The sequence below is a fragment of the Ictidomys tridecemlineatus genome (genome assembly GCF_052094955.1).
Source record: "Ictidomys tridecemlineatus isolate mIctTri1 chromosome 6 unlocalized genomic scaffold, mIctTri1.hap1 SUPER_6_unloc_1, whole genome shotgun sequence".
NCBI lineage: Eukaryota > Metazoa > Chordata > Mammalia > Rodentia > Sciuridae > Ictidomys > Ictidomys tridecemlineatus.
The window spans coordinates 1,374,457-1,386,351 of NW_027520957.1; the positions used below are offsets into that span (position 1 = coordinate 1,374,457).

The 11,895-nt window shown below is 31.4% G+C and overlaps 1 pseudogene; it reads right to left on the reverse strand.

Moving 5' to 3' along the window:
• Positions 1–3,220: 3,220 nt before the first annotated feature.
• LOC144372278 (U6 spliceosomal RNA) lies at positions 3,221–3,321 on the reverse strand (annotated as a pseudogene).
• Between the last annotated feature and the right edge of the window lie 8,574 nt (positions 3,322–11,895).

Here is an 11,895-nt window from a genome sequence, read left to right on the forward strand (position 1 = left end):
ATAGTTTACCTCTTCTTTTTTATTACTGTTAGTTAAAGAGCAGAAATTTGCAGGCAGGAGACAGCTCAGTTGTAGAGAGTTTACCTAGCCTGCATGAGACCCCTGGTTAGATCCCCAGTGCAGGATAGGGAGCAGAAAGTTTTTTCGTTAAAAGCTCATTTCTTTATTTCAGAACATAGAGATATGTGTAAAATAAATTCTTGGAAAATATTAATGATGAAAAAATTAAAACAATAAAGTTTATATCTAGAGCTAGAAATTTTCTTTATTTAGATAGGTTTAATATTTTTTGTCTTATAATTTTAGTACTACAGTTTTTAGATTTTTTTAAAAAAATTAATAGGCCTTTATTTTATTTATTTATATGTAGTGCTGAGAATCCAACCAGGTCCTCATACATACCAGGCAATTGTTCTACTGCTGAGCCCCATCCCTGTAGTACTAATTTTTCCTCTATTATATTTAAATTTTATACAATACACTCTCAGAATCCCTCCAGATAAATCTTGTCTCCCAAGGGAAAAAAAAGTAAGATTTTTGAGATTTTATACTTTAGTAGGCATTTATTCATGTTTAGTAACATCTTTAGAGCACTGTCATTTCTGTTATCTCTGATAGTCCTTTCTGTATTTATTCACATAACTTGTCACATCTTAGAAAATACTTTATGTACATTTTCTAATTATATCCACACACCAGCCTTGAAAAAGGCACACTAATACCATTCTCCTCCTACTCTTGTCGGATAAAAGTTGAGCTTAATTCATAAAAATGGGACATGAGACTGTTAGAAAGAGATGCCCAGCCTTCTACTCTGCTTTTCAGTGTTCTCCCTCATACTATAAGTTATTCATGTATCACAACACAAAGTTTTCCAACATTACAGTGTGAGGAGCTATGTAAAAGAAGCCGGTCACTAAAGGCTACATTCTTAGTGTTTTGTATAAAATTCATATAAAATTCTAGAAAAGGCAAAAACAGAGTTAACCTGCTGGCATTTCACTGGTTGCCTAATAGTGAGGCTGTGGCCATAAACTGAGGGCAAAAGGGAGAAAACACACAGAGCTTTCTGGTGCTCACAGGAGTGCTCTGAACCTTGGTTTGGTGGGAGTTAAATAACTGTTTCCCCCAAATCACTGGGTTGTACATTTAAAATGAATGAAAAGTTTGATATACCTCATAGAGCTTAACAGGTAAACATCAAAAATCTGTTATCTCTATATCATTCATATAAATAAAATGTTTTGTTTAATTATTTTTTACATTTTTTTTACCCTCTGTGCTTATCTAATTAACATTCCCCTGTGTTGCTTTTAGATTTCCTGCTGACAGGCTGAGCAGGTTGATGAACATGCAGAGAGGCATGTGTTTTCCCCCACAAGACCTGATGCACACATCACCAGGGCACAGTTGTGTTATTTAGAACATAGATGAAGGTCACATTTCTTCCTTGTGGAAAGTAAATGGAAAATGTACCTTAAAAGAGTACCTGGCAGTTAATGCCTCATCCTTAAGATTAGTTTGCTAGGCAAGGACGAAAGCCAAAAAAATGTCTACTTTATCACAAACATTTTAGTTTGTTAACACATTTTTAGACGCTCAATCATGTTGATTTTAAAATAAGAAATTGTGAGTGCTTTGGACAATGGGTTGAAACACTATAAAACAAGATTTTGAAAGAAGGTAAATGAAGCATGCACAAATTTAAATTCTCCAATTTGAAAAATATTTAAAATATAGTATATTTTATCAATGAAATTAGAAACCGTCATGTTAAGTGAAAGAAGTCAAACTCAGAAGGTCAAGAGTCCTGTTTTCTCTCCTATGTGGAAGTTAGAGAAGAAAAATAAAAAGAAAGGTAGGAATAGATCTCATGGAAATCAAAGTGAGATTAGCAGAGGAAAGAGAAAAAAGGGAGAGAGGAAAGTGCTGGGGAGTGACATTGAACAATGTATGTTATCATATTGTATACATGTACAGATAGGTAACAATAAATCCCATCATTATATGCAACTGTAATGCACCAATAAAAACATGGAAAAAAATTAAGTTTTCTTTCATTGTTTCTTCTTATTCCCTGGTTTGTAAATAAATTGAAATAATTATTTATTAGACAAATAAAATCTGTTCATGTAATACTATTTAGTTTTTGATATTAACATTAATACCACTCTAAAAATATAATGAAAAAGTATAAATACATAAAAATGTTAAAATAGCAAAATAAACACTCACGAATCTAAAATCCAGTTTCAACACATCACTATATTTTTACTAAGTCTAAATCAATGTTCTTTCCAATGCCCCGTTATAGATAAATTTTCTCTCAAATTCTGAATATAACATCCATAGATCCCTCTGGTATTTATAAAAAAGATACCTTTATAAATCATGATTTCTGGGCTGGGGATGTGGCTCAAGCGGTAGCGCGCTCGCCTGGCATGCGTGCGGCCCGGGTTCGATCCTCAGCACCACATACCAACAAAGATGTTGTGTCTGCCGAGAACTAAAAAATAAATATTAAAAATTCTCTCTCTCTCTCTCTCTCTCTCTCTCTCTCTCTCCTGTCTCACTCTCTCTTTAAAAAAAATCATGATTTCAATATTTTATACCTTCAAGTAATTATAATTTGGTAATAAAATGTGCTCTTTCTCAAATTTTCTTCAATATCTCCTCAAATTATTAACTTAAGGTTAATAATTTGTTTGAAATTTGTTTGATTCAGGAAAGTAATTATGCATGTCACATTTTATTGGTATAGCTTTAATTATTTTCAATTTATAAGCTTACTATGTTGTTTCCTCCACTTAACATTTTATTTAGTAAAGAAACTCAGTGCATTAATCATTAAAAGTTTTGCATATTCAAGAATTTTTCTCACTTCATCTTTTGTGTAACTTAAAGTGGCATGTAGATCCTTTTACTTCTGTGAAAAAGTAGTTCCATGTTAGAAGGCTGATTTAGGTTATATCTTAATTTTTATAAGTGTACTTAATAGGAAGAGCTGTATTCTTTTGTTTTTTACATCAAAAGAATATCATATTTGTTTTCATTATTATTACTAAAAATATGATAACTGAAAATAATTTAAGATGTCCTTGTATTCCTTTTTACTCTCTCTCTCTCTCTCTCTCTCTCTCTCTCTCGATATATATATATATATATATATATATATTATTAAATTACACATTGTAGGAAATTTATTATTTCAAGAATTCAGAATGACAGAGAATCCTTCACAAATTTTCATGTTGTCCTTAGGCAGGAGCCATACTAATATCTGTTTTATTTCAAATTTTATTATGTGCTGGCATAGCAACACCTTACCTTTCTATTTACTCTTAGGGTATACATGATTGTCTTGCTTGTCTATATTGCAAATTTTCTGAATTGTATACTCTTATTTAATGAGTAGATGTGATGATTTTTAATATTTTTTATTAAAACAAATGTATCAAAATACAATATTTGAAATTTGTCAATTTGTTTATAATGAATTTTTCACAAATTATATGTGATTAAAATCATTCATTTTATCTTTTATTGCTTCTATTCTTTGAGTTACAGTTAAAAATCTGCATGTTTGTAATCTCAGGTACTCTGGAATCTTAGGTTGAAGTGTTACAAGTTTAAGCCCAACCTGAAAAAATTAGCAAGACCCGTCTTGAATAAAAAGGGCTGTAGTTCAATGGTAAAGCACCCCTTGGGTTCATCATCTGCACTGAAAAAAAAAAAGAAAGAATTTTTGCCCTACTTTTGTAATTTTTGATATATTACTCACATTTTCTTGTAACATTTGTGTGTACAATATGAAAATAATTTTGTTTATTATCATAATTATACCTTTATCCCAACACCAATTATTATTAAAAGTATATTTTTTCTTACTGGTATCTGATGTTAAATGTTTAATATAGTAAAGTTCTGTTTGCAAATACATTCACTTCCAGCATTTCCATTATGTTTTATTTATGCAGAAATATAAAAAATACACTTATTGGGCCAGTTAACCCAGCCCTCTTTCATGATTTTTTCAGTGTTTCCTTATTTTTGTTTGTGTCCTTCTACATAAACATTAAAATGCACTTCTTTTTAGCTCCAAGAAAAAAAAAAACACAATAATGGTATTTTCATAGCAAGTATAATAATTTATAAACTAAAAAATCTTATTGATATTTTTATCCAAGATTAGTCTTTAGTTTTTTTTAGTGGAATTTTATCAAATTTTATAATTAATATTGTAGTTACCTCATAAATAGAATTTTAAAGGATTTTTTAAAAATTCTACGGAATTTTTGAAGTTGTGTTAGAATTGTCTTTAGATTATTGTCTTGTGAAAGCATTTGGAACTGTAGTCAAATCATTTTGCCATAACATGTCTTGATTTGAAATGCTTGTGAAAGTTTCCTCAGACTCATGATGTTCCTTTTTGATATGAATCTATAATTCTTATTTTATTTCAGAAAGAAATTCTCTATAAATACTTTATTCTTTGCTTTTCTTTTGCTTTCATTTTTTGTCTTTCATAAATATACTGGAACTATTTTATCTTTTTTTCTACAATTTTGCCTCTCATTTTATGTCTTTCTATATTTTTTTCTCTATTTAAATTTGAATTTTGCATTTTCTATTCCTTTTGTTATAAAATATGATATATATTCTTTTTCATTGCTTAGTTTTGTCTTCAATTCTGAAATTATTTGAAATAGATTTATAAATCATTTCTGGCGTCTGAAATGAAACCTCTATTTTCAAACTCTCTTTCATTGACTTTTTTTTATAGTTCAGATTTATTTTTTGTTTAGTGCATTATTTTATTTAGTTTATTTTGGAATATTAAACTAAGGATTTAAATTTTTGGTTAGGCGATCATGACATGTTGGTATCTCTTTGCTGTCTTCAAGAAGTATATCCTATTCTTAATTTTTTTTTTTTGGTACCAGGGATTGAACTCAGGAACAGTTAGCCACTGAGCCTCATTCCCAGCCCATCTTTTTTCTTTTCTTTTAAATTAATTTATTATTATTATTATTATTATTATTATTATTATTATTATTTTGAGAGACTCTTGTTAAGTTGTTCAGGACCAGGCTAAGTTGCTGAGGCTGGCTTTGAACTTAGGGTCCTCTTGCCTCAACCTCCAGAGCTGCCCAGCTCTTTGTAGTTTTCTTTTTACATATAATGAGTCTGCATGGAATTCAAACACATGCCATTATGCTATAAATTATGAGTTTTCTTTTTTTTCAAAATTAACTTCTTGTGAATGAGAATTTTTTAAGACAGTTTTCAAACTTTGTAGCTTCAGAACATTCTGTACCAAAACACCAAATAGTTGAGATACATACTATCTGAGGACCTATTTGTTTTCCTTCCTTGTTGTTACTAGTATTTTCTGTCTTGGTCTGTCTCTCCCCAGCACTCTGTCATCTTTGTGTTGTTTAATTTGCATTCTATTCCCTAGGTTTCTATTTAGCATGGGCTTTCACCTTTCAAACACACAGCCTCAGCATAAAATCCCTGAGGTCCTCTTGAACTCACCCATGAAAAGCATACAGCACAGCCCCCTCTGCTTCTGTTCAGCAATTTTTCTCAGATTGTTATACCTGATTCTACTACAGTGTGTCTTCTCTTTCTTTCTGAATGAATAACTTTTAGCAATTTCTGGGTTCATCAGCATGACAGCTATCAGAAATTATTTTGTCTTTTCTTTATTTTCTCTCATGTAGTTAATTTTATATGCAGGTGTTGTTTCTGTTGGTTGTTTGGCACAGCTCAGTGAAATTTTGGGATTTGAAAGGGTTCCTCTTCAGCTGATATTGTTTAGAACACTTTCAGTATGTTTTGCTATTTGTTTACTTATTTGTTTGTTTCTTTAACATTTTAGTTTCTATGTCTGCTTTCTTGGAAGATGCAGGAGATTTAAGAGTGAAACTGCCTTGCTAGGCAGTAAATTTTTTGTCAAATTTTTTTCCTTTTATATATAAAAATGTTTCATTCCTTTCTCTTAAGTAAGAAGTTGCAACAAATATATAGAGGTTTTGTCCAGAGTTTTTGTATTAATCAGGGTACATTTACATATATGCTGTGTTTACAAACTAGATCCTGAAATCCCAGTGACATAACACAATTAAGGAATGTTTCTTACTTAAGGTGCAATGCTGATGGGTTGATTTCCTGTAACTAATGACTCAAGAATCATCTTGTTGGATCAGGAGCTTCTCAGCAGAGGAAGATTGTTTATGAGATTTTTGCAAAGGCATTTCTCATGTTATTTCTGCTCATATGGTTTTGTCAGAATTGGCCCAAATCTCACAATAAAGGATTGGAAAATATGGTGATCTTTGATAAGCAATAAAATACCTATGCTATATTCTCCCTTCTAGTTAAAAAACGTCACTTCCTCCCACCCAGAGGTTTGTCTCCATTACGCTCTGACAATATTCAACTCCTCTCTGAGGAAGGCATCTGTCCCTTAAATTAGAAGCATTAAAAGGATAGCAGGTCCTACCTCTTACCATGATCAAATCAGTGCTACTGTATTTACTCTATCAGGTAACAACTGAAAAATTACTAACAAAATCAAAACAAAACAAAACAACCACAACAAAAACCCTATGTAGACACCTAAGGGAGACACTGGGGAATCAACAATACAGGCTGAGTGCCCTTGCAAGAAGGGAAGCAAATGAAGTATGCCATTAGGGTGCACCCTGGATATATCTGTGATAGCAATATCAAAATCACAGGGAAGGTATACAGAACTCAAATGAAAAGTGTGAACATAAACAACATCATACCTCTTTGCTGCCCTGCTGGCTTAGGTTTCAGGAACAAGATGATAAGAAGGAAAGCACTAAAGGAAGGTGCCACAAGAAAGTATTTAAAACTCTTTCTGCTCACCTCACAATAAGCAGAGCTCAAAGATACCAAGCAGAGAACAGCAGAAGAGAACAACTGGAGAGTTGAGTAGAGATATAATAGTTCAAGGTCAGTCTAACATTAGGTACCTTGGTGAAGATCAGGCTTTTGGTTGAAAAATCAGAAAGGTCATGGTGCAGAAAGGAATAAATCCTAGAGTAAAGTTCTACATGGTAGGAGTAGGCCCATGAGAATTAGAAAGAAACATCAACCAAGGTCTCTAAAAAGTGCCATCATCAATATGTGACATAAAATGTCAAATAACTATCAAAATGAATAACCAAGAACAAGCCATCAATAATAAATATATAAATTTTTCTCATAAGAACAGGCCCAAAATGATACAATTATTGTATTGCTGACTTTTCCAAATTCTGAAAAAAATGGTTGTTCATATTTTCTCATTATATACAAAGGTAAAAATATGTATATCTCAACTCTTACAAGTGGGCTGGGTTTTTCATATTGTAGTCCATGCCTTAAATTCAGACTCATTTTTGTATCTCTGTTTTTATTGCCTGTCATTGATCAAATTGGGTCACCTCAAAAAATAATGTCAAAATCTTAATCCCTGTTGCCTTAGAATATGATTTGTTTGGAAGCTAAGGCAATACAGATAAAATCAATTAAGTTAAGATGAGAACACAGGAGTAGTGCTCTTAGAAAAAGAGGAATAAATGTTTAGAAAGCTATGGAGACAGTGATTAGAGTGATTCAGCTATAAGCCAAGGGATGCAGAGGGCTCACCACTGCCATCAGAAATGAGGCACAGAGGCAAGGAAGTGTTTTACTCAATTGGACCATGGGCCTACTGACACCTAGATTTCACATTTTTGCATCTAGAACTGTTAAAATATAAATTGCACTTGTTTTAAGAAATTGGGTTTGTCCATTTAGAAAAATAGTACCTCGTTTTCATTCTTAACACTTTCCTTTGTTTTTAATTTGTAATCCTTCATTGTATAGTATATATTTTAATGGGAATTCTTTAATCACTTTTTTTATAAAATGAGAAAGAATACCTTCATCTTTCCCTTTATCATCCATTCTACAACATATAAATTTAAGATGTGGTTAATGCTTTCAGGTAACTTACTATTGTATAGATATCCTAAGACTCATTGCATATCGTTAATGAGAAACATCAGACACTTAAATTTTAAATTACTTCAGCAAACCATACCTCTGTAAGACAGTGTTAGGCAAGGTAAATAATAAACATATAAAGTTTAAATCACGATTTAAGCTGAAGCTCAAAGAATGCATAGGAAGGATTTCAGCAGATGAAAGAGAGATTTCTGGAACAATGTAAATAAATTAAGCTGTATTATGAAGATAGGCAAATACTGGATGCATCAAAGTCATGAAAACAATTCTAAAGAAAGGTCTATATTTTTTGAACATTAGTAGAATGAAAGAATCTCAAGGAGAGTAATCTAGAGATGCTGTGCAAAATTAATTAGAGATAGAAAAAAAGAAATCACAGAAGAGAGTAAAGGGAAGACTGTTAAAGTTATTTTAGAAAACTGATTATACAAGGCTGGGATTCTGGCTCAGTAGTAAAGCACTCACCTAGCACATGTGAGGCCCTGGGTTTGATCCTCAGCACCACACATATTTTTTTTTAAGGGTATTGTGTCCAACTACAACTAAAAAAAATAAATATTAAAAAAGAAAGAAAACTGGTTATAGAATACAAATCTCTGTTTTTAGGGCCCTAAATAAGTGCTACTGTACTAAGAGCATCTGCTAAGTTTTCTGCACTTCTTTTGAAATCCTGATTTCTCTTTGCAGTTTAATTTATCTCTTTCATCTCAGTTGGTTTGAGCCCTTGATGTCTCTTTCTGATAATTAAAGATTTCTAACCTTGGAAGACTTTGAGTAAACTTTGATTGCTAAAAGCACTTAACATTCATGCATATGAGTGTATTTATAATTGCCACTACTAAAACTTACATTAAGGAAATGCCAACCTTGAAATTTACAGATATTAATTTCCTGGCTGTGATAATTTTTCCGACTGTAGTGGCATCCTCACCGTTTTCTCTTTTCTTGAGAGTAGTCTAGCTAATAGTGATGAGATAGGTAAACTTTCCTCTTTCTTGATATTTTCATCCATTGAATTTTACTTTTATTGTACAAACTTTCCCTTTTAGAAAGTGTACTTTTTTTTTCTACAGATTTCAAGGGTACTTCTGGTAGTGCAATTGATTTTGAGGATTCCATGACCTGATAATTTTATTTAGATTGAAATTTGTAATTTGAGATGTCATTCAAATTGCAGTATCATCAATATAATAGGGCAATTTTTTTGAAAATCCATCATCTTCGTTTTTAAACAGTTGGATTTTTGTAGACATTTTCATTTTGAACAAAAAATTATAAAATTGAAGTTTTTACATAAAATATGAGTTTCTAATGAATAGTTCTTTGAGCTAGTTATGCAAATTTAACTCAGAGAAAATAAGCAGGGAGGGTTGAAATGAAAGGCACTTAATGTCCTAAATACACTAATTTAAATTATAATTAATGTGACAGTATAAACTAATATATATTGTAAGTTTTAGAATTAAATTTTCTTTCTTTCTCCCTGTGTAATATTAGATGAAAAATTTATTTTTATTCTCTATGTAGAGTTTCTCATTACTATTTTTTTTACCAAGTGTGTGAAAAAAACACTCTTAGGTTAAATAATTTTTGTCTTTGTATTTGCCAATCATCTATCTCGAAAAATGTGGTGACATTAACATTTGAAAATGTAACTAGAATATTTCCTTTGCTAGAAGATAAAATGTTAAAGGCAGAGATGATATAATATTTTAATAGGCATTAGGATCACCACAATTTTGCTAAATTATCTGTTTGGGTAGGTGCTTAATAAATATGTGTCAAGTGAATACATGAATTATTTATATTACATTAATTATTTGTTATCCTTGAATTTGTTTCAACTGAATGACAATAACCTCTATTAATTTAATTTAATATAAGCATTTGACTTAATGAATTTATAGTTATCTCTGAATTTTAAGGAAACTGCATCAATTTAAAATTCTTCCTGTTAAAATAAGTACATATGTTTCATGGAACTCTTCTTAAATCTGTTTTGTAGATGATCCAATCCAGATTGGCATTCGAAAATGCTTATGAAAAGCTGTGATTGATCTATAATCATCTTATTCATTTAGATTTTGATTAGCAATTTCTAACTTTTTTCTTTAAAAGTGACAGTTTCAATGGGATTATGATTTAAAATTATAGTGGAGGAGACTTTTGAGTGTTGATATGTTCTTACAATAACTTGATGGTATTGGGGATGAATATATCTTGTTTTGATTCACAATGTATTAATATTAAGTACATTTATAGGGAGGAAAAAAACTTTCATGTTGTTTCCTGTAAAAATGATCACTGAAGAGCACCTGTTTAACAAGTTTATACTTTAGTATTTTTGTAAAATATCAAGTTAAAACAGTAGCTCTTAGCCACAGGGATGCATTAGAATTGCTTGAGGAGCTTTTCAACAACACACTGGACTTCATGGCAGAAATGACACTCAGCCATGCATAATTGAAAATTTTGCTCAGGTTCTTACTATGCACAGACCCATAAGAACTACTAGAGTATTGGTACACAATGCATGCACTAGAGAAAGATATGAATGATTTCTGCTACAATACACATTTGCAAAAATTTATATGACATAAATCCTTTTGTTTCTTTGTTGTTACTGTGGTTATGTTAATAATGCCAACAATCAACAAACTTTAGTGATGCTGGATGTTGTTTTATTTATAATAAATAAGAAAGAGCCAAACTTGAACAACATTTGGAATATCAGTTAACATTAAGAGTTTAGAAATTTTATACATATATGCATGTATGTGTATGTATACATATGTGTACATACTTATATATGCATATGTAGTGCATGATCTCTTTATTGTCTCAAGTTTTTCTCCTCACTTTCCCTTAGAAATTTTATGATTATTTTTGGGCTTGTGCCTTCTACTTCTAACCTCCTGAATTTGGTTTCTTCTTTATTTCAAGGAAGTTCTTCCTTCACAGTGGTATTGAACATCCTTCTGTTTAGAAATGCATTTGACCAAATTAACTAATACTAATACTTTCAAAAGTATAACTCCCTTCAAAGTAGGTACTTACATACACAGTCAGTATGCAGTGCAGACTGCAGCAGGCTTTGAAAGAAGATCCTTACTTGGACCCAAGTCTCTCATTGTTAGGCTGAACACAGAAGGATCCAGCATCCACATGTGGTTTAACTGATATCCTTACTCCACAGTAGCACACATAGTTAGTCAGTGACTTATGAAGTAAGACATATCTTTCTTATGATGACTCAAATCTGAGAGAGATAGAATGGGAAAGAGGTAGGAGAGTGATACAGATGTAGAGCGATACAGCCACACGAGATCAAAAACAACAAGACAATAGATCTCAGCATTCCCATGTTTAGTGTGAAAATGGATTAGCCTCTTCTACAAAACTGTGTACTCTTTTCTAATTGAGAATTGTTCTCCTTTTGGACATCACCATGTATATATGCTGATGTCCAAAAGAAAAACAAATACAATTCTTGAAAATGTGTTATGTTATGAAACATTACAATAATAAGTAAGTTTTGTGAATCCAAATAGAGTAATGATAATTGTTTTTGCCTTGAAGAAATGTAAAAAAATGGATCATGAAAATGAACACATGTAGATAGGCAGGACAGATTATACCCACAACCTTGGTGGACTTAATGTTCTCCTAAACTTGAGAAACTTCAGATAGATGTCTTCCTGACTCTAGGCCTTTAAGATCACTTTTCTTAGAATGTCTACTTTAGAAAACTTGCAATTAAAATTATGTCCTGATTTCTTTGAGAGGTAAATCTTTTTAAAAGCTCTTGCCAGGTTTCCAACCTTGAAATGTCTTTTTTAAGAGGCATCCCTTTTAAATTGAATCAAGGAG